The 21,028-nt window shown below is 48.6% G+C and overlaps 1 long non-coding RNA gene across 1 annotated transcript in view; it reads left to right on the top strand.

Moving 5' to 3' along the window:
• Positions 1-21,028, top strand: part of LOC149854574 (uncharacterized) — a 131,272-nt gene that overhangs the window by 96,663 nt on the left and 13,581 nt on the right. The window contains exon 3 of the long non-coding RNA XR_016438644.1: positions 4,340-4,439. This is a non-coding gene — a long non-coding RNA (uncharacterized LOC149854574). The remainder of the gene's footprint in view (positions 1-4,339; positions 4,440-21,028) is intronic.

The following is a 21,028-nucleotide window of genomic DNA, read 5'->3' as shown; positions in this document are numbered from 1 at the left end:
AATGAAACTACGGCAAAGCGATCTGCCTGGCCCGTGCAGCTCTCGCAGAAATGAGCAGACGCCTGCAGACGGAACCTTTGGTATCTCTAAATAAATCATGATGCGTAGCATATTCCATCTATAGCTCTCCAAGTGCTTTTACAGATGGAGCAACCGAGGCATTTTTGGCCTCTCTCACCCTCCTATTCTATCTCCTCTCCTGGAAGTCTGGAAGAGAGAGCCCCCACATTTCCTCAGCTGCGTCCAGGGTCTCAAACCTCCTTATCCCCAATCAGAGGACATGGATGCCTTGAGCCAGACCCACAATATAGCTGAGGGATGCATATGCACAGAAATTGTGCATGCCAGTGCTGTGCTCCTACTCCTTGACGAAGGTGCAGGTACCCTCTTCCTCCCCTCGCCTTGCTGCCGCACCTCAAACGTACACAGGCGGCAGGATAGTTCGTCGAGCCACACGCACACGACTGTCTTGCTAGTCTTCCAGATGGATATCTGACAGAAGCTGGCAGGGTGGTGGAAGCCTGTCATTTCAGTGCTCCAAGTGTTGTCAACCAACGGCGCTTTCATTAGAAATGTAGCTGGCGGATAGCAGAGTACCTGCCTATCTCAATAGGCAGTTGCATGCACACAAACACAAAATAGGGCGCACACCTGCTAGTATTGAGGTGAGGGGGTGGGGGAAGTGGTACAAAGTGGGTCTGTGTAATTAAAGGCAGAATAACCACCTTCGCTGCTTCTCTCCTGCAGCATAAAATAAGACCGAGACGGAGGGGTTGGCTCCTGGCGATCTAGCAGTGGCAGCATGAAAAATGAAGAAGAGAGCGATAAGAAACTAATAATTTATGTTCCAAGCACAGACTCACACCAGTGTAGAGGGAAATTTGTGCCAATAACTCCTACTAACTCAGAAAGGCACGCAATCTTTTATTGCACAAATTATTAACGACCAGAAAATAAATGACTCTGTAATCAGATCGGTGCTGCCGGCACTTTTCGTTTCTTCTTTTATTTGTATAAATTCTGAAGCCAGTCCGCCCCTGAAGCTTAGGCAAGGGGAACTTTTATTGGCCTGCTGCCCTGCTTGACAACAGAACAAATTAAACAACAATGAAGCAGGAACATCCTGGTATCTCCTGGCCTATCGGAGATGGGTTTGTTCAGCAAACATTTGCTGGCCCCTTGATTGAGCGCTGCTCGGTGCACCTGTGCTGGGTTCCTGCAGGAACCCGGAGTCGGAAGCCTGTTTTACATCAACTGAAGTAGCTGCGCCACAACATTGTGATCCTCGAAGCAAAATTGCGGAGGAGGTTTTTCCACCATCTTGTTTTCTGCCCCATTCCTTGTTCAGACCCCGTTATTCTAACTGCGTGGGCATCCTTGGGTACGCGTTGCCCAACATAAGCTCCTGGTCATTATTTTGTTTTACCGCCCAGCTGGAGGAGGCACAAACGGGGTCCTGGGAAACCTCGAGTCTTGATTTGTTGGGTTCATCTGAGAACCACCCAAATGGAAATGAGGCCTGACACCGGCAGACGACTGAATCCCTTGAACTTTCCCTGAACCACTATCCTCCCATTGTGACCGTGGAGCAAGGAGGAACTGGACAGGAAGCCGACGTAGTGAAAGGGAAGAGGAAAATGAATGACTTTTTTGAGGGTTTGTTCACACGGCTGCAAATGCCCTCCTGTTGTGTGCGGTTTTGTTGCGAGCTACGTGCAGATCTGAAACTGGATTAGCTTTAGGAAGTTGGGTTTGCTGCCAAAGCAAGACAGGAGGCCATGTTTGGGCTTAATGGTGCTGAAAGCCCAGGACTGTTCTGGTGGGATCTCTGCCCTGAAAAGGAGGAAGTCCTACTTTATCCAGTGAAACCTCCACTCTCTTGAATGCAACTGAACTGATGCTCATGTTTCTTTGTTTAGTTTGTCTAGTGAGGGAGACCTGGAGATTGATGATGGGTTCTTTCTTTGTGTTTTCAAAACTAATACAAGGACCCTTGTAAATAGGCATTTTGGAAGTAATTGTCACCTGCAGTTACTTGGCTAGACTGCTGAGAGATGCAGTCTGCTGCAGTGAGGACAGGGGGCTGGATTTGATGGTCTTCTGAGGTCCCTTCCAGCCCTAATGTCTGTGAAATCTATGAAGGGGTTATAAATGCCTAGACAGATCCAATAGGCCTATTCCAGCTCTTCATTCTTTGTACCATGGCATGCCTGGGGATCTCACGGACGTGCTATACCAACATATTGTAAGTGTAAGTGACTCCTCCCTACCCCGTACTAGTGCTAAGTTCCTGCAGTTCAGTGTTTTTCAGGGCGTAAAGATTCCTACTGTAAGTGAACCTCGATCATTGTTAGGAAACCAAGATGAGCTAGAACTGGAGTTATGGAAGCAAACAGCTGTGAGGCCCAGTGTAGTTTTGGATCCATATCTGAACTTCCATGTTGGAACCTACTGCTGTAACATGCTGAACCTAATACCTGGATTTGGACCCTCCTAACTGTAAGGAGTTTGAATCGGGATCCGGTGTTTGTGAGGGTCCCTGTCTCCCTAATGGGCCGGTATGATCCCGAAGCCTTGTATTGTAAACGCTGATGCTTTTTGGATACGGATCTATATCTAAGTATTGGAGCCGCTCTTTATAAAAAGGAGTGGGGAAGGGGGTTTCCTCTGTCTCAGATGACACAGAGTGCTAGAGAAGCTTTGTGAAACCCCACGTTAAAGGCTGATGGGAGGTTTCTACAATGCACAGAGCCCCTTGCTTAATGGGAATTTCACTCTTTGAGGAAAAACGGCTGTTCTGTGTTTAATCCCGTGAGTTTTGCTTGCTGGGGGGAGTCCTGCCTGACCAGACTGTGATTACTGCAAGATTTAGGTATTCCCGTTTTTCTTGCCCCCCCCTTCCATTTATGCTGTCTGAACCATTTGATAATAAAAAGAAGGGTTTCTCTTGTTAATTCAACCCATTTATTATCACCGTCACCATCTCCCTGATGGCTTCATCCGAATAGGGGAGGAGGGGGAGAGACTCTTTCTGTCTGTCTCGCTTTCTTTTTTTTTTTTTTTTTTTATTGGCAAGGGGGTGTTTGTGAAGGAGACCACAGCAAGGCTGCAATAATGAATAATGTGTAGATTGTTCCCAGGGACTGCAAGTGTTTTATTAAGGCAGGTTTTCTTAGACTGAATGCCCAATCACCACAGAACCATGAAACTCAAATTGCCTTACAGCTCTCTCATGAACATACTTTTAATCTCATTGACCTGTCGTTATACTACAACACATAAATTCAGATTTGGAGATCTTATGTCCAATCATAAATTGGGCTGGCAGACTTCCGATCAACAGAATAAAACTGTCTCCTGTGAGGTGGGTTTTTTATTCGCCAGCGCTGTTCCAGCAGACGGAGCGGAGGTACAGTCAGCTTTTCTTAATAAACTGTCATTAAAAAAAAAGGGGGGGGAAGAGAAACGCAGCAGTGAAATTCATGGAAGAGGAAAGGGAAAAAATAAGGTGACGTTTAAATAACATTAATGTTGGACATAAACTTACAGGACATTGGAGATTCTGTATTAAGGGGTCTTAGCTCCTGCCACCACGGAGAATGGTGGAAAAATGAGAGCACTGGGGCGCGGTGGCCTTAGGTGGGGAGCATCGGCCATGACTTCGTGTCTTCTGTGGACCGCTTGTCCCCCAGCTTTATGGAGGCTAGTTCCCTGCCATTCTTCTAAGTCCTTTTCTTCTTTAAGTAGTGATTTAAAGCAACTAGGCAGGGAAATAAAATATTTGTATGTCCAGATCTCTGTCTGTCAGATAGCGTTTGGGTGGGGAAGAATGGGGGATTTCTTTGGGTTGGGGTGTTGGATAAGAGGGAAAGCTTTCTCAGCTTAGTTTTTGACATTGGTTTGGGCCATTGCATTGAATCCCTTGCATAAAGACAAGTGCCCCTGGACAAAGAAGTTCCCGCAAAGTACTGAGCATCTTTAACTGTGCTTAAGGATACTCTGCAACTTTGGTTTCACGAAGGCCATTCCCTAGGACAGCCGTGTGGATGGGCTGAGGGGTGACTGCTGGTAGAACCGAATCCCAGCAGGGACTTTTTCCTTTGCGGATCATGGTGGAAGAAAGTCCCCTGGATGAGTTGTAGCTGCTAGCATTATCTGTGGTCACTGGATATTTATGATGATGTGATAGTTCCAGTTGCAGCTTTGCACGGATAATAATAGCACAGTTGCAGCTGTGCTATTGGATACAACCTCCCTAATTAATGCACAAAACCCACATACGGTATTTAATTTGGTGCTCTTGCAATATGCTGACCTGAGCTCTTCTCTTTCCCTCCAGAACAGGTCTAGCAACAGGCCGTGCAAGCTTCCTCACGCGCTGCCCCACCACTGTGCCCCTAGGCCCCTAGGCCTCGCCTGCTGTGACTGACGCCAGGGGGGTAAGTCAGTCTCACTGCTCATGCTACTCTTGGGCTGTCTTCTGAGAATGCAACCTGAGTTGGTAAATATGATGGTTTTCATGGTGTGGAAAGTAAGCTGCTGTGACACAGGCTTTTGGTTGATAACAGGTAGTCTCTGACAACCAAGACATACTTTGCTACACATGTCATTGCCTTGGGGGCCTGTTACCACAGATAGGAGGAGAGGACATGTTATGCAAAGTGTGCCTGCCTTCCCAATTAAATGGAAAATGCTATGCTTAAAACCAGTCAGAAGTTTATTAGATGGATAGTGCTGAACTAGGGGCTCTGCACCTGCCTGTTCTGGTGCTACTAATGGTCTATTGGATAGGGGCAAATCTTGCACCTATCTTAACATCGGGCTCTGTACCCAGAGCAGGTCGAGCAGTAAATATAGGCACCTCCACTTTTGTGGAATAACACCATTGCCTCACTTGGGTTAGCGATAGCGTGAGATGCTCGATGTGAGTAAGAGGGTCAGAATCTAGCCCTAGGTGAAATGTTGAAATTATAGAAGGACAGAAATGTAAACCTCCCTTTGAAATGAAAAGCAAACACTGCTCTTGCCCCCCCACCCATTGCTCCCCCGTCACCCCTAAATGTTTGCTGGGTAGAACTGGTTTAGTTTACTGACTCATAGCTGTGCACCAGGGGTATTATGTGGAAGGCTGCTAGTGCTTAGTCCTTTCACTGTATCTATGTATGTAACATTGGTGCTGGGAAGAGAGAGCTCTGGAGAGGTTGGGTAGGACACCCACGACAGACAGCTTTGGAATAACTTCTCTCCCATGCTGCCCACTGGCTTAGCTATGTTGTGAAGAAGAGGGGTGAGCTGTCGGGTCGAGAGGGCATCAAGTCTCCTGGCTCAGAACCCGGGGCAAGGCAGCCGGGAGGGTTCCCAGCTCGGCCTGTAATTTTAGGCAAGCCACAAATGCTCTGGGTCTCATTTGGGCCATTAGCACTTCTCTAGCCCGCCAGGTGATCGTGAACTTTGCTGCTCGAAAAGCACTACGAGGCATGTGGATGAAGGCAGCCAGAAAAAAGGAGAGGGATGAGTGGACCTAAAGATCACGCCCGTAACTTCATAGGAGAAGATAATATAGAAGCAAAACAAGCTGGCTCTTGTGAGATTTTTCTGGGTCTTTTGATCCTCACTTCTGGGTGTTACCACAAGAGGATTCAATTAAGTCTGAATTTGTTATTGGCACGTCATTATTAATGCGCATCAGGCATGTGCCCCTCATTTGTGCTGTACCCCGGGACAGACAGTCGATACAGGCTGGTGGCTAGCTCTGACGGGGACCACGCTGACGGGTGATGTGTGACAGTGCACGACAGCTTTGGACCCAGAAGCAATGAGCAGCAAGCCGGCACCATCCTGAGACCCTCGCACCCTTGCTGGCTGTGGGCTGAGGGCGTCTTAGGATTCAGGCTTACTGACTCCTGCCATTTAACGAGAAGCGTTTGAGGGAAAGAGTGGCACTTGGGGCTCACTCCTTCAGGAGTTTCTGTCCCTACGGCAGTTACTTGAAGGGCTCCTCTCTCCGGGTGCTGGGGATAGACGGGCTTCTAAAATATACAGCCAATTATACAGCAGAAGTTATTAGATTTTTATTCTGGTGCAAGTTAGGTGGTGGGGGTGGGGAAGAAGGAGTGAACTCCGGAAAGAAAGCCATAGCAACTGAAATGTAAGTGTGAGGATTAGAAGTCCCCATAAATATACCTGACTCTGCCATCACTGTTAATTAAATGCAAGTCATGAAACACGGGCACGGAGTGTGTCAGTGACAGGGTGCTGCGTTCAGAGACGGGAAGGAAGAGAAAGTGGGGGAGAAGTCACTACGCCGCCCTGGGCAGAGGTGCAGGGAGGGTGAAAGCCCCATGGGTAACTCGGTGTGAGCCCCTTGCAGCCAGGCAGAGGGATGGGCCATCCCATCAGCTCTTAATGCTTTCTCTTCCATCCTCTTGTCTTCATGGGTTTCGCTGCCAATTATGCAGTGCTTCTTATGTTGCTGCTTTTCCTCCCCCCAGCCCACCCTGTTTCACTGAGGTGAAAGGAGAGCAGAGCAAGGGTGGATGCAGAGGCTCTGTTGCAAGAGGAGAATGGGACATGTCTCCTGTGAACTCTGCCCTGTCCTGCAGCCTGCCTTGGGACTCGGCTCCCATGTTCTTCTGTTCCTTCTCCCCTCACCATGGTTTGCCATCCTTTGGCTCCTGTAAGCCCCCAGATTTGTGTGGCCCAGAGGGCTCAGACATCAGGATGAGGCAATGCGTTAATTGAATCATTCTGTAAATTGCTTCCTCATTTGCTCCCCCTCCAGCTTCTCCAAGCGCTTGCTGTTCCCGTCCCTGGTAATCTCCCCGGCATGTACTCCATCAGCACTCCTGTGGGGCTTCTCTACGTAGGATATAAAGCCCGTAGATCAGCACTATCCATCTAATATCTTCTGACTGGTTTTAATCATAGCATTTTCCATTTAATTGGGAAGGCAGGCACACTTTGCATATTAATACTGTGCAGCCTGCACCTCCTCAGCATTAAAAGCCTAGACGACTGGGATGCTCTGCTCAGCAGCTTATGAAGCTGCAAGACAATCTCTCAGTGGCTGTCCAAGCAGAGGGTGCTCCTGGCAGGGCTGGTTTGCATCTCCTATGGGTTCCAGATCTGTGCAAAGCAATGAGAAACGCCATTTGTAGGGCCCTGTCTTTCAGTAAATGTGCAGTCATAGCACTGTCTGTGTGTCCATTGTTTCTTTGAGATCTTAACACTGTGGTCTCCTTGTCCATTCAGGGCAGAGCTATGAGAATAGTAACAGTTGCCAAAGTCCTTAGTGGACTTCAGGGCAGGGTCAGTACTCAGCTTGGGGGTAGGGCTTTTGCTTTTTCTTCTGCCCAGCTAAGTTACCAGAGCCTTCCTGCCTGTCCTCCTCTTGAGAAAGCTCTACTCACTGCACCACAATGGCACAGGGTGGGTGTGGGGGGTGTCCGTAGTGAGAAGGGCAGTCTGTTCAGCAAGCAGCTTTCTTCTCAGTCTCCTGGTTCCCCATTAGCCAGGCAAGTAACTTGCTTGTGTTCACTATCACTGAAGAGGACCCATGACAGTTCTGAACAAATTAAGGCGGCAGGCTAACCTCCATCCTCGGGCTTGGATGCCCCATTTATTGAAACAGGCTGTAGAAATAGCTGATCACTCTGCTCTAACAACACCTGTCGCACTTTACAGAACTATGTCCTGTCTTCTGTGGAAATGGCAGTCATCATTCCAGAGCCTGGTTATCTCTAAGCTAGCTGCGTATCTGTGTCCTGATCACTGTGGTGTCTTTAGACACACCCACACACTTTTTTGCTTAAAAGCACAATTCCACTGTGCGTTCACTATCTTTCATTCTGTTCTGTTTTGACGGTTAATGATTTTGGATGGCACTGCTGGTTGGGATAGTCCACTAATTTGCAGACAGTTGTTGCATCCACATTTTGCAACTTCCTCCTGGGATTTGTCTCTGAATTCCACCTTTGGGGGAGAGGAGATATAAAACGATGATTTGCTTCTGAACTTTTGGTTGTGAAGGCAAGGAAGAGAGAATGCTATGCAGAATTGGGGCAGGGCATGGGCCACCTGCTTCAGGTACTAGCTATACTGATTTGCTAATGACCCTCAGTCCTGATATGCAGGATGTCCTGCTTTTTCTGCCCTGGGCCCTGCAATAGCTAACCCACTGCCCCTTGGAAACCAGAGTTATGGTCTTTTTTGAGCAGATGTCACATGCCAGAGAGTGCTACACTTTGGGGAAGCTGATAAAAACCTGTGAGGGACGGGCCAGATTTGTTTTCACCAGAGACTTATAACCAGCTTTGAATCTAGCGCATCAACCCAGGGCAACACCTTTGGCTCCAGCTCAAGGGTGATGGAGTGGGACTAACAGGAAGGAACAGGTGGTGATTTCCTAGCAGGTTACAGTATCTGGTACTGCTAAGCCAGCTCTGCACAGCTAGTAGGTCTAGCTGTAGACTGACACAGATTCCACAGGAGCCGAAACCCCATGAAACGTCAGAGGTGTGGAGCAATGATGCGTCACACTGTTGCATTTTGGATGCTAAAAATCTCAGTGCAGGTATTCAAGCCAGGTCCTTCTATGCAGCGCTGTTTGCCAAGGCCCCTTGGCATCTAATTGTGTGCAGTAAAATGGTCTCTGGCTTGTTCTGGAGCATGGCTCTTAAGCCAATAGGTGCCCAATGTGAGATTTTTAAAAGGACCTAAGTGACTTAGGAGCCCATAATAGGGCACTGGTCTGGGGGCATACAGGAGAAAGCAAATAGAAAAGAAGATGCAGGAGTAGGACTTATAAGGGGCTCTCTGTACCAGCTTGGCAGGAAGTTTGGTAGGAGATACCTACAGGGATAGAGGTTTTGTCAGAAAGAGGCTTTCAGAGAGGACCTACAGAGGCTGTGAGAGATGCGTTTTGAGTTGAGTTGCTTTTAATCTGTTTTCCTAGATAAGGAAAGGGACTAAAACTCTGCCTGTGTTGGGAGCTTTATACTGCGTAGTGGCTGGGGAACTTAACGGAGCTGCCGTTCCACTTTCAGAAGTGACTTAGACGCCTAGGAGTCTAAACCCTTACCCAGCGCCTGAGGCTTAGGCTCTGAGGTCACATAGGCATTTTGGGTAATGTTGCTTCCAAGGGCCAGAGATAGAAACTTTCCTGGGAATAAGCCTGAGACTAATAGCGTGGCCACATCCCAGGACTGGCTAGGCTAGAAATCTGAAGCTTTCAAGTGAAGCAACCAAGCCTGATTCCCAATAACTTGTGGGGGGGAGTTGGCTGCATGCATCTCACCAGCAGCAGGCAGAGTGTACACACACCGCGCCTTCGACACTGAAAAGCATCTGTTTGAAGCACCGCAGTGGAAACAAGAGAATAATGTTCCTGGCACTCGATGCCAGCCAGGGATACAGAATGGAGGATGAATGTGAGCGGTGGCTGCTTTTTCAGAGGCTCTGGTTTGCGCTGCCTCTTTCCAAGACCTGGTAGATTTTTTGGAGTGTCTGGGCTAATTAACATTGACCCACAGCGGGGAGCCTCCCGCAGAGCTTTAGAGCATTCTCCGATGAATAGCGGTAGCTGCAGGGATCTTGTATATTAAGTGTCTTCGGAGCACATTGACAGGGGGGAGGACAAGTGTGAAAGAGCAGGGCCTGGGGTATCGGGGCATCTGCACGCTTTCCCCATTTCTGCCACTGTATTGTTCTGTGGCCTTAGGCAATTCACTTAGTGTTTCTGTTCCTCATTTTATCCATCCAGAAGACATGCATAATCATATTCCCCATCCTCCCTCACTGGAGTATTGTGAGTCTTAATTAAAAAGGGCTTATGCATTAATTAGAGCGCTTTGGAGGAAAATCATGGTAAAAGTGCAAAGTTTATTGCTTTTAAGGTGGGGGACAAATAAAGATATATTGTTGACGTTTTTCCAGATAAGTGGCTGCGATCCTGTGGGGCTATGGACTCCTCTGAAAGAACATGCGGAAGTGATGCTCATGCCAGAGGTATTAGAGCCCAGTGGGGGCTGCTGCTTTGGGACAGGCTACCAATTGCTGTAGCTGCATAAAAGTAGACCGCAGCATGCATGTGTCCCTAGCAGGCTGCTACTGTTGGAAGCCCAACCCTGGGAGGAGCTGTACTAGAGGCAACAGATCTTTTAGCTTTTGTTCTTGACTTTCCCCTGTGCACCCTTTGTGGACACCAGGAATCCAATGTCTTCTCCTTTGCAAAGAGTTTATAGTGGGGAACAGAAAAAGAATGAAGACGACTGTGGTACAGGGAGTCAACTAGCAGCTTCCCACAATGAACCAATGAAAAGGCCGCCGAAAAGGTTAGAGCGGGTTGAGCATTCACAGCTCTGCTTTGAGTCTTGATCCCTCATCTGACCTGGCTGCTGAAAAACAGGTCTCCCTCACGTGTTTACCCCTTTCCAACATTGGGTGTGGCGTATATATACTATTGCAAAGATCTGTAGGGGACGTACACATGGGAAGACCCTGAGGAGCCAGCTGTTAATGCACTTATGTCTCCAGCACCCATATTCCTAATCAGATGTGTGCACACTCCCACTTGTTCTCTCCAGCCCTGGATCTATGTTCTTTTTATTATCCTGGCAGGAGACGAGCTTCATTAGGGGAGTGGAGCCACTAACAAGGATGGGGAATGGCAACAACAAAAGGATAGAACGATATGAAGTTATGTCAAAAAAAACAACACAAGAAAAACAGCTGACATTAGAAACAGTGAACATTAAAAATTCAAAACAGGTTGGGGGGGAGGAACAGAGAGACAGAGAAACAAATAAAAACAGAGCCTTGAAACTAATAAATCCTGGGATTTGGGGAGTGCATCAAACTTGGCATGCTATTAAAACCAGTCTTATTTCTAATATTATCATTATTAACAGAATAGTAAATATATTTCCTCTTGGATTTCAGGGCAGATTACCTGCAATTTAAATACACATTTGGTAGCTGGATAAACTAACTACTCTACCCTGCTACTGACATTCTTGCCAAGTTCCCTATAACTGGGAAATCTAAGGCGCTGTGTTGCTGAATTATAATTGTGTAGTTCAGCCTATGAATCATTTTGTATCCTAATTAGTGGCCCTGGCATATATATGTAGATAGAATACACTAGCCCACCCAGCTACCCACAGTTATTCAGGTAAGTTGGCCATCCAGCTACCCATGGGTTACTGGGTAGCCAAGCTGCCCATGGCAAATCAGCTGAGCTAACTGGTTAGTTCACAGAAAATTGGTAAGATAACTGGTTAAGGAGCTAGGAATTCAGAACCTCGGTGTAGGCGAGGGGTGGGATATCATAGCTGTTTTGGGGGGTGCTGTCTACACTGTTAATGACAGCTTGCCTTCTAAGCCTGATCTCAGCTTCTACCCCTGATTCGAGGCTCTTTCTGGATGCTGCCTTACATATATTTATATTTCCCTGCTCAGGGGTGTGTGAATCAACAAACACTTCCATACACAGGAGTGTTAGTGCCTGGATCCAGTCTCCAGCGGGGGGCTGTCTGCATCACAACCCCTGGCACTGCAGTTAGTACTACTCGGCCCCTTTACCAGCAGTCTTGTCAGAGGGCCCAAGGTCTGGTGGGGTTGATTGATGGTGTGAGCTCCCCTCTGCCCCTAGCGGTGTTGGGGGAAAGCTTGTCCTGCTGCCATCTGACTTGTTCTTGTTTGGTGGCTTATGCAGACCCTGGTCTCCTTTGCTATTACCCTGGCACATTTTACCTGCACAAAACTCATGTTAAAATTGCAATACCTGCCTCCAAGCCCATGGCAGCACTGGAACCTCTTCCACATGGAGGCGAAACAAGCACCGCGAGCTCCAGTGGTGCTGTTTTCCCCTGCTCACAGGGTGTGTTGGCAGACGCCAACAGGTGTGGCCCGGTGTCTTGGCTGTGTGTGGCACGGAAACTTCAGCGTTCTCGTCTCGTGTCAGACTTCTCCTACATTTTACGAGGCTTGTCCGTGCTTCTTCAATTACAGACTTTTCGAGACTTTTGCCAAACTAGTTCTACCCACCCCAGGTTTGCAGTGCTGTTTTAAAGGAAGCACAGTGGAAAAAAACCTTGAGACGTAATGCATAGTTCCTGGGCATGTCAGGGGCTGGGCTGGGCATGAGGGCAAAGGATTCCCCTTTTCTGAGAAGCTGTCTGGCTTTGTTACTTTTCATGCTGAGGTGGTGGGTGTGATAAAAGAGCAGAAAAATCCCGAGCACATAAACTCTTGTCTTGCCAGATAGTAGATCATCAGCACAGTCCTCTCCCACACTTAGACAGCTCCAGATTAAAAAGGACCCATAGAACAAAGGCGATAAAAAGAGGAACCTGCTCCTTTAACACTTTGAGCTTTATTGCTTTAGAAGTGGTAGCTGCAGAGCCATGTTTAATAAATCCTGGGATTTGGGGAGTGCATCTAACTCTGCATGCTATCAACTGCCTAATACTACTGTCCTTCTGCCTGTCTGTTTACCCTTCTGTCTGTCTCTAACTCTTTCATATAGTACTGACAATGTACTAGGTACTTCAGACATGTGGGGTGAGAAGGTCTCTGCAGGAAAACAAGAATGAATTTATCTATCTATCGCACCTGCACCCCCTCTTCCATTCCTGTCCCTAATATATGAATGCATTGTATGTAACCAAGAGAGGAGCGTTATGCTGCTGGACTCTAAATTTTTCTTATCCCTTGTGGTCCTGTGCAGCAAATACCATGGGGGGGGAGGTTGTTTTCCAACTCTTGCCTCTCTCTTCTCCAACTTTCCTGTCTCATGGGCAAAGGAGTGGAACTTCAGAAATATCCAGGCAACATCTTTCAAAGTTTCCCTTTTGCCAAGAGCCCTGAAAACCCAGCAAAGTGCAGTAGCTGGAAATCTCATGCAGCTTGAGTTAAGTCTGGGGCCTTCCAGAGGTCTGTCTGTACCCTGACAGCAAAGCAGTGCAGCCGCCGATGGTCCCTGCTGGCATGTTCCCTAGAGGAGATCAGCTTTTATTGTTAGGCACCGGTAGCCTCTCCTGAGCACGGGCAGTGCGCCGGCTTGCTTTAGAGGTGGCAGTAGAAAGGGCTGGCTGTAACGTGGCCAGCTTAACACCTGTTCCATGATTTGTTCATACAACAAAATGCAACACAAGCCTACGGAAAGGCTTCACGTACAGACGGTCACAGTAGCTGTGGGAGCCAGGTATTTTTAAACTCTGACTGCAGTGTCAGTTCACGACCCTGAGTAGCATAATACCTGCACATGTTTTATCTTCTGTCTATGCTGCAGCAGGGTAGGGGGAGAAGGAGCCAAGGTGTTGACAATCAAACATTTTTTGGGGAAAAAAATCCACTTTGATGTACAGCACCATCGTGTTTTCTCTCTCCCTCCTTTCTCTCACTTTGTATGTGTGCGTGCTCTTGCGTTCGCACTCGCTCACATGCTTTCCCCATCTCTTGCACACATTTCCTCTCTTAATATTATTCATCCTTATTACATATCATTATTCTTTATTATGATTTATATGCCATGCCACGAGTTTATGATGATTTATACCCCAGCCCCCAAAAGAGCTTACACAAGGCATTACCTGACAGAGAGACAGCACAGGGAGGGAGATGCAGCTTTCTCCCCATGCAGTGAGGCTAACTTACTCAAAGAAATAAGAAGCTCCCTCTGCTAGCTTCAGAGGGGAGTCTGAATTGACTTGTACCAGCCCTGACTTACCCTGGAATGACTAGGTCCTGGGGCCTGGCTCTCTTGCAAGGAGATGAGTAGCTGCTAGCAATGTCAATGGGAGATGCTTGTCTCTCGAGGTAGAACAGGACTGGCATGTCTCTGCCCTTTCCTGTTCTGTACCCAGCCTCCTTAAAAGAGATTAAATTAGAGATTGCCCTTACAGCAGGTCAGAGAAGAACTTTTGCAGGCTGCTGAATAGCATCAGCCCCATTTGGCTTCTGCTCGTCAAACAACTCGGCATTTTGTGCATATTTTCATGGATCAAAACATCAGGGAGGTGGCGTTACCATTCGGGAATGTGCATTTCCATGGCAAGGTCGATCAAATTATGCATTTTAAGCCACTGGTAAAGCTTCAATATGCACCTGAAAGAAGAAATGAGTGCCGTCTGGTCATTTTTAATAAAGCCGGATCTTTGCTTTATTAAATGTGCTGCTTTGCTTAGGGACCCTGCCATGGTAAAGGGGTGCAGCATCCTTCAGGTTGCATTTCTGTTGGACTTCGTTCCCCTAGTCTGGCAACTAAAAGAAGGAATTTACCTGTCAGGGTAGGGTTGGAAGGCAGGCTCCCAGAGGGAGATCGCTTAGAGCATCCAAGTGACTTAGGAACATCCCCCACACCTGACACATGATGAGCTTTGCTCTTCAAAGCCCCAAAGGTCTTGTCTATTTTGGGGGAAATGGTGTATTATTAACATGTGAGAGCTTTCCCCTGAGAAAATGATGCAGTTACGTTTTGGAAAGCAGGGCCTTCTTTCCTGTAAGCCCATGTTTCCTTTTCCCTGGGATCCAGTCCACGTAGTGGTGTGGTCTACAAGCTGAGCTGGAGAAGGCCCAGAGTCCCCCCCAGCCCTGCATAGCTGCAATTACACATCCACCTGTGTCCTGCACTCTTCTTCCTCACTTATCCCTCCACTGCATGCACATCTTGGGCTTTTCTCTGCCTACAGGAAGTGGTAAAGAGTGTGAATTTCTCAGAGGTGGTATGTTTTTCATGGCAAAAGAGGGTCAGGGCTATATGTGTGTGTTTACATGTGTTCCAGGAAACCCGTGACAACCATTTAAAAAAAAAAACACCCCAGCAAAACAAAAAAACCCCAACCTCCACCCTTTATTGGACATGATTTAAGTGATGGTGATGTAGGAAACCCCATCTTTAGCCATCATTTCTTGTTGCCTCCATGAAAGACTTGAGCTTAAATGAGAGAGGGGGGTGCTGGACAGCCCATGAAATCCCACTGATAGAACTGACCACTGCAGCAGTTCAGGAAATGAGGATGGCAGTAGTGATCCCAGGATTAATTAAAACCTTTAAAACTACAACTAGTTTCTGTCTGGGCTGGGGGCTATAGCATGTGGTTTGCCATGGGGAAAGGGGCAGGCCGCATCCCTGCATTCACTGTATTTGTGATGAACAGACCGAACATCCCTAAATCTGTGTAGGTCGAATCTAGATCCCATGATAGCTTAATGGCAGAACTCAGTGGTGCATAAGCTTGTTCTGCATAAGCAATGAGGTCTGTGGATTGTGTGCAGGGACTGTCCAGTTGTCATGTGTTGGTACAGCGCCTAGCACCGTGAGGATTGGGGCTCTACAATGCTACCTCAGTTTAGAGAAAGGTTAAGGGCAAGTGTGCGTCTAAGCACGTGAATAAGAGGCCAAGTTAGGGAGCAGCAAATATTCAATCACAATAAATAGAGACATGCTTCCCCCCCCCCCTTCCTGAGGAGCTAGTCAACCATCCGGCCATTTTATTTATTTATTAAATATCACCCGCGCTGGTTCAGCAGCAGGAACGCGCTGCTCTGTCTCCCGAATGATGATTGCCATCAGGCTGGAGAAATCAGTCATTTCTGGCAAGCCAAAACTGGTTGGTGAGTTAATGATGCAGGGTAAATACCGACAGTGGCCAGTGCTCTGAACATACCAGACGTGACCTCAGGGAATCATAGATTCTGAAGGGGCTGCCGCCGCCACTTCTCCATAATGCAATCGCTTCTTTATAATGGCCTCAACCTTTTTTTTTTTCCTTTATCATTATTGACCACGGAGCATCGGCAGAGCTGGAGAATAAATAGTTCCCTGATGGTTAACAACAGGCTTTCCACCAATCGGAACACAAGCTTTATTCTGTGTTATATTCTTTATAATCACACTTTATTGCACAGAGCAGAAAAGAAAAAAAACCTTTCTCCTCTCTCCTCTTACCCCTCTTTCTTTCTCTCAGTGTCCCCCAGGAAGATTGGGGAGCTGTTCCCCTGGGGAGGGTTAGAAAGGCATGGCGGGGTAGGGTAGCTACCAGTAGCATAGGTAGTTTTAAAGGATATCAGCATGTTGGGACCTACGCTTATTGGGAATTGGGCCGGTTCAAAGGCTTTTGGAAAAACCTGGCCCCCTGTTCTCCCCAGCTGCTTGAGAGGCTGGCAAGGTTGGCCAAGCTGTGTAACTTCTTGCATCTGCTGCAAGGCTAACACAGAAGATAAACTCAGCAAACTTACCCCTGCCTGGAAGAGCCAGAGCAGGGCTGAGAAAGGCCAGCAGGAAAAGTGCGTGCACTGTGGGGGAGAGCATGTGTGTAGGGGGGAGTCACCCTACAAAGAGACCTGCGTGAGAGATGGGGGAAATCCCTGCACAAGGGGCGTCTGGGGGGCCGTGGCCTCAACAAGCTCGGGCTCCCAGGTACCTGCTTCCATGGGCCAAAAATGCTGGACCCGCTCTCATCTCTCCCTTGTCCTCATCTTGCCCCTTCCTCCACTCTTTCCTGTGCCTCGCTGCCTTGTGCTTTCCTTTGCCGCTGCATGCCCTGCTTTCACGCAGCCTGTCTTCGTCTCTCTCAAATTTCTCCCTCGTCCCCGAAAGCTTGCAAATCAAGACATTTTTTGTTTGCAAATGTCTACTTGGTTCAATAAAAGACATCACCTCTGCCACGAGTTCTGGTTCCTCTCGCCTCTTCCCTGCCAGCTGCCTGGCTCCCCTACCCCTGCCTCCCCGCCATCCTCCCTGTACTCTGGGGAGCCAGAGCCCATCCTCCTCCTCCTCAGGGCAGCTGGCTGGGGCAGAGGCGGCAGGCGCCTGGCGGGGCTGGCTGGCTCCTGTGCACCCCAGTGCCTGGGCAGCCTTGTTTGCGCATCCTTCCCCCCCTGTCTGGGGCCAGGGCTGGGGCTGGCTCCAGGGGGTGGGAGGTGATGATTTTCCAGCGGGTATTTGTCAGGTCAGAGTCTGCGCCGCCCGCCGGGCTCCGCTCCTCTCTCCCTGGGTTATTTATTACCTCTCTCCCCGGTGGCAGCGCTGCGGCTCCGGGGCTGCTGCCAGCAGCCAGTGGAGGCGGGGACCCTGCGCAGGGGGTTTCCAGAGCAGCGACCGTGCGGCTGGGAGAGCGCAGGGACAGCCTCTGCTGCCCCTTGGCCCTGGGTGCCAGGCCCAAGAGCCCACCCGAAGGCCAGCGGGGAGGCGGCGGCTTGGTCCGATGGGTCAGATGCCTGCCTGGAGCCCTTTGGGCTGCGGGAGGCAGGCATAGACCAGTCTGGCCATCCAGGGCTGTGTCTCAAGTGTGCGCCCCTCCGGCACTCTGCACCCAGCAGCGCCGCCACAGCTCCCCAAAGCACAGCTCTGCTTAGGGGCAGACCCGGACACAGGCATGGGCGAACTGGGCCCGGACAGAAAGGGGGCCCAAAAATGAAAAAAATAAAATTACAATTGTAAAAAAAAAAAGTTCTAATATTGTGCATATACAGGACTGGCAGTGTAATCAATTGAGGACAAAGTATTTAAAGACATCGATGCCACTGATGTGCTAAAGACTGCCGTTCTTGGGGGTCTGTAAGAGAAGGCTGGATGGGCATTTGGCTGGGGTCATCTGACCCCAACGCTCTTCCCTGCCTCATCAGGGGGTCAGACTCGACGATCTGTTGAGGTCTCTTCTGACCCTAGCATCTATGAATCTATGACTTTTCTGATTATTATTTTCATGATCTCTGGCGAAGTGGGGCCTGATAGTAAAGGTTTGCCTGGGGTCTAGGTATGGCAATGCTCAGGGGGGAAAGGCCACAAGCTAGATGGGGAAGGCGAGCGAGTCCTCCTGAGTGATCACAGGTGTAGGTTGTAGCCATATTGGTATAAGAATATAAGCAGACAGGGCTATTTGCATCTGTACTGGCCTCTGATGGCTTTACTGCTCCATCCGGGAAGAGCATGGGCCATCTACAGATGCTTTCTCAGCCCGACAAAAGGTATTTGTACCTGAAAGCTTGCAAAGAATAATTTTTTCAACTATTTGAGTTGGTCTAATAAAAGATAGCGGATTTACCCAAAGAACCTTGTCCTCTTGAGTGAGACTGAAGTAGGGCCTATGTTGAAGTAAGGCTGGGGAAAGGTCTGTGGTCTAGGTCTGTCTGTGTCTCACGGATGTTGGTATAAAAACTTAGTCCCTGCCCAGTAGCCCAACCTCAAGTGTTGATGAACTGAGCAGCACTGTTACACCTTGGAGACATTCCTGATCCCCCCCCTACCCCCCCAAATACCTGTCCCGGTACCAAGTCCCTCCGTTCTTCTGCCTTTTGGGTGTCTCCCGAGCCATCAAAAGAAGGAGGGTGCCCTGTCCTACAGCAGCTCAGTTAATACGGAGTATGCGCCCAGTATATTGTTGCCAGCGGTTGTTTGAAATACCCATGGCAGGTGACTTAGCTGTCTGTTTACTGAATTGCTGCACACGTTTAGTTGTGTTTCTGTGATGATAATGAATGCAGTTCCCACGCTGACCTTTTATGTCCATGATTCTCAACAAGGGTACCCTGAGGTCTTCTGGAGGGTGCCCCAGGAAATGTGAGGAGATAAGGGAGGTGTGAGGAGATAAGCAGATTAGGGCGGACTCAGGCTATCCCTGCTTGGCGTCTCCTCGGCCCCTACTGCCTAGCACTTCTGCAAAGAGGTAAGCCCTGCAGTAAATAAATTAGCTCTTGAAATAGGGCTCAATTCGCAACAGTTATGGAGGGTGCCTTGAGTCTAACAAGGGGTGCCTCAACCCTCGAGTCTAAAAGGGTTGAGAACCACTGTTCTACCTACGCCGGTCCTGCTTCAGTTATGTTCCTATGGTGCCTATATACCAAGGGTCTCCTGGTGCTTTGTAGGCTCTTATTAGCATTTTTCCCTTGTTTCAGCTTGTTTTTGGCCTTGGTTGCAGATTCCCACTGTCCCTGGGCAGCGTGTTTCCCATGTCAGGCAGGATTGTTATTGAGGCCTTCTCAATGGGCATCACTCCAGGGTCGTGACATGAGTCTGCTCTGCGAGGTGAGACACTGACCCTTGTGGCTGGGGAAAAGACTTGATTTTTGTGGTTGACTGGTTAGAGGGAACCCCCTCCCCCCATCTCTCCCACTGTTGCCACAGCATGTGGGGAAAAGGGTATACTTGGGAGTGGGCAGGGAGATTTGCTTTTTAGGAGCCTCTTACCTTCCAAGCTGGTCTGCTTGCCTCTGAAAGGCAGTGGAAAATTGTTGAATGCTGATTGTTTGGGCAGGGTCAGCATTAAATCCAAACCAGCAATACAGCTCCTTGGGACCCTGCGCATAACAGATGTGCAGCTCACAGGCCCAGTCCAGTGTGCCTTTTTGACATTAAGACTACAGGAGCAGGCAGCTTTCTGACAGCTTGAGCCCTGGCTATTGCTAGGAGCTTCTCAAACTTCAAGTCCAGCCCTGATCCCAGATCCCAGCTATACTGCTAGTCCAGTAAAAGATATCACCCCAGAATATCCTTGCCCCTCTCATATTTCCTGGACCATCATAGCTACAACGACATCACTCCAACACTGCTGTAGTGGGTTAGCCATTCTGGACAGCTGGGAGCTAGAGAGCAACTATCTCCCCAACCCAAAACAATGCATAGAAGACACAAAGTAGGCATCGCCTCTCAGTTGTTTAGCTGTGTTTCTTTTCTGTTGCTGCCTCCCTGTCAGCAGACCCACTAAAGTCCCTCGGGCTCCTGAACCCATGTATTTTTTATCTACTGCCTGCCTGAAGCAGTCCTAATGTGTCCCCAAAGGCTTTGTTCCGGGTTAACTACAAGGTGGGGGGAGAAGCCTTCAAAGCCTTTTGGGGTGAAGCTAGACTGTTGCTGGCAGGCAAAGAGCAGGCAAGCCAAACAGGAGATCCACACCCAAAGGGGACAGGGGGATTTTATTTGGAAGTGGAAGGGCTGCAGATGTAGGTGAAAGGGCCACAGAAATGTGAAGGAGGAAGAGGTGGTTAACAGCAGTTAGAAAGCTGCTAATTATCCCACGCTCTGGCTTGTTCTCAAGAGAATTGGGCAACATTTCCTTTTGATCATCCTGCATTTCATCTTGTAATTGGATTGGGGTGCCAGATGTTGTAGCAGAGGTTTCTGGGACAGCTTGTGGAGCAGGAGTTCATCCTGGAACAGGAGTCCTGAAGGAGCTTTCTTTCAGAGACTAGAAGGGACTTTGGGGTACTGTTCCCCCCTCCTAAGCCACGGGCGTCTTCTTCGTGTCACTCGCCTCCTGTTCCTCGCAATGCAATTCTAAATGTACTTTTCCCACCCAAGCTGCATGGACACCAGAGCTGGACGTGCATTACCTTCCTATTTAGAGGTGAATTCACTTAGACCAATTGGTGCCTCCTTGTCTTGGTTCCCTGGGACTGTTCCAGCAAACAAGTTAACAGGTAGGATTATCTGCTGAAGCAGCACGTCAGAAAAGAAGCTCAAGAAGTGTTCGTGGAAGAGGAACCTGGAGCTGGTAACTGGAAGTACTGCACCAGAAACCTGATTCTCCAAGTGAAGCCTGTCAAGGAAACAGCAACGCATCATGAGCCCCTTGCATCCCTTCACAGTGGGACTGCAGCCTTCTTGCAGTGATCTGCTTGCCAATGAGCTACAGAGCAAGACATTAATAGAAACGAGTTGGGCAAGTCCCACTTCCTGTCCACTCCATCTGGAGGCAAACCACACTCCCCAAATGTCTGACTGCACACCAGAAGTCACTTGGCTTTCTGGGGGGTTTTTTAAGCCTTCCCCCAAGAAATTTCCTCTGTGATGTCGAGAAAGAAAGGGCAGAGTGATGCGGCATAAGAGTGGAGGCTTATCAGTATGCGATAGTTCACTAGCATTAATTGCACCTAAGAAGACCAGTATAATTTCCACTCTTCTTCCAGATAATACACCTAATAAAACAAGTATAATTTCCATTCTTAGTCCAATACCTTTGACCAGTTTATCTCAGTTCAGAAGTGAAATAAGCTAGGTGCTCTCCTTTTGGGATACAAGTGTCCATAC

This window comes from Crocodylus siamensis, chromosome 12 (genome assembly GCF_052110815.1).
Source record: "Crocodylus siamensis isolate JL-2025a chromosome 12, ASM5211081v1, whole genome shotgun sequence".
Classification (NCBI taxonomy): domain Eukaryota; kingdom Metazoa; phylum Chordata; order Crocodylia; family Crocodylidae; genus Crocodylus; species Crocodylus siamensis.
The sequence above is the reverse complement of the archived record's forward strand: the minus strand, read 5'-3'. Positions and strand labels throughout refer to the sequence as shown.